The sequence below is a fragment of the Sceloporus undulatus genome, chromosome 9 (assembly GCF_019175285.1).
Source record: "Sceloporus undulatus isolate JIND9_A2432 ecotype Alabama chromosome 9, SceUnd_v1.1, whole genome shotgun sequence".
Lineage (NCBI taxonomy): Eukaryota > Metazoa > Chordata > Lepidosauria > Squamata > Phrynosomatidae > Sceloporus > Sceloporus undulatus.
The window spans coordinates 29893267-29895280 of record NC_056530.1 but is presented as its reverse complement, the minus strand read 5'-3'; the positions used below and the strand labels follow the sequence as shown (position 1 = coordinate 29895280).

General features: G+C 42.0%; 1 protein-coding gene across 1 annotated transcript in view; it reads left to right on the top strand.

Annotated features, from left to right (window-relative positions):
• Nucleotides 1–2014, top strand: part of LOC121916168 (keratin-associated protein 10-6-like) — a 16751-nt gene that overhangs the window by 11906 nt on the left and 2831 nt on the right. The gene's annotated exons all lie outside the window — the stretch shown is intronic.

The window sequence follows — 2014 nt, the reverse complement described above, 5'->3', positions numbered from 1 at the left end:
TTAAACATACCATATAAAATAACATACCCTTTGCTCCAGAGGACTCCACGGTGAAGCCAGGTGGCTGTTTGCACATGGGTCCGCTTCGTGTTGCTGGACATCACTGCAGCTTGCATGAGTCGTTCCCTCTGAAGTTACAACGAAACATCCAGTCATGAGATCAACACCGGGCATTATAGTTTTTATGGGTTTTTCAGGCTACACGGCTGTGTTCTGAAAGAGTTCATTCCTGATGTTTCGCCAGCATCTGTGGCTGGCATTTTCAGAGGGTGCGGTTTGCATGCCTGGCAACACACCAGGGGCCCAGAACTGCTGCAGAATGCAAAGGAAATGGGCAGAATCCAGGTTTCGGATCCTGGGATTGGTAGTTTTACAAGTCCTTTAACCCTCTCTGCCGAAGAGGGCTGGTGCCTCGCTGCAAAACTCCAAACCCCAGGACGGACCTAGGGCGGTTCAGGTGGCATCGAACTGCATCAATGCCGCAGTGTAGATGCAACCATAGTTATAAAATTTGCACACTGCTTTCCTGGGTGCTCAAAGCCATGCAAAGGATGCTCAGCGTATAGTTGAGTCTTCCTATGTTTTAATCTGTGTTTCTCTTCGCCATCTTTCCTTTCTCCCCTCCCCGGTGCAAGGATTGCACTAAGCCTGAACGATGGTGAGCTATTAAAAATAATTAAGGTTCTTTTGATGCGGACGGCGAACTTTGCCTGTCCCTTCATGCCCAGATACCTTGGAAGAACCTAAAATAGCATGCAAGTGCACACATTGTCTCTCTCTCTCACACACACAGAGATAGATGTAAAATGCGCATGAAGTTGTTGGGTGTATACAAACAAGAAATGAAGTGACTGAAAAAAACAATCCCTTTTCCTTAGAGAGAGCCAGGGAAGGATCTGCGCTCCTCTGGAACTTCTCCTCAATCCTGAGGATTTTGCGGAGGAGACCCATGAATTCGGGGTGTATGTCATCTTTGTATAGGACAAATGGCTCCTTTAGATGTATCCTCCATGGTGGGAGAAAATAAATATTTCTCTACACATAGAGAGATCTTGTAGCACCTTTGAGACACACTGAAAGAAAGAAGTTGGCAGCATGAGCTTTCCTAGATTTCAGTCGACTTCCTCAGATGCTGAAGTCTATGACCGAAGTCGCCGAAAGCTCCAGCTGCCAACTGCTTTCTTTCAGTGAGTCTCAAAGGTGCTAAAAGATTATGGTGATGATGATGATGATGATGATGATGATGATGATGATGATGATCTACAACTCTGACAAATTCTTGCCAAGGAAATAATAGAATAGCTGGATTTGACTCGAAGGTACATGACCACCAATGATGAACTTTTCGTCTTTTGGGTTGGTTCGAATTGCAAAAAAATGCGGACGAAAAAGTGCATTCCAGTTTGCAACTTGTTTCCTAAAAGGTGAATTTGTTGCATACGTATCCCAATGTTTACATCTCTCCTAGTTTCTGCTTTTTCAACTATTATTATTATTATGCTTTATTTATATAGCGCTGTAGATTTGCACATTGGGTTGTACTCATAAAGGGAAACAGCAAATAATATCTTAGCCCTAGAAGCTTCAAATCTTTCTAATTTTGTAGCAGCAAATATTCAAATAAATTCTTCTTCCCAGCCTTAATGTGAAATGCAGACATTTTAGTTTTCCTGTTGAGAGAGAAAAGAAATAACTGCATTGTTTTTGTACAGTCCCTCATTCATGCACAGTGCTGGTGGCATAATCTCTGTTCACATTAGCTCCCCTGGTACATGGGAAGTCTCACAAGTTTTTTCTCAACACAATGCACTTCTGTAGGAAAATTAATGAAAACTGTGTATAGATAATTTGATTAATGTATATATTCAACTAGAAGTCGACTTCATATAAAAGTCAAGGGCATGTTTTGGGTCCAGATCATGGATTTTGATATGACCTGTGGATAAGTTAAATGTAAAACATAGACGCATGTAATGAAGGATGTAAAGAATGAAGCAAAGGAAAACAATGCCAA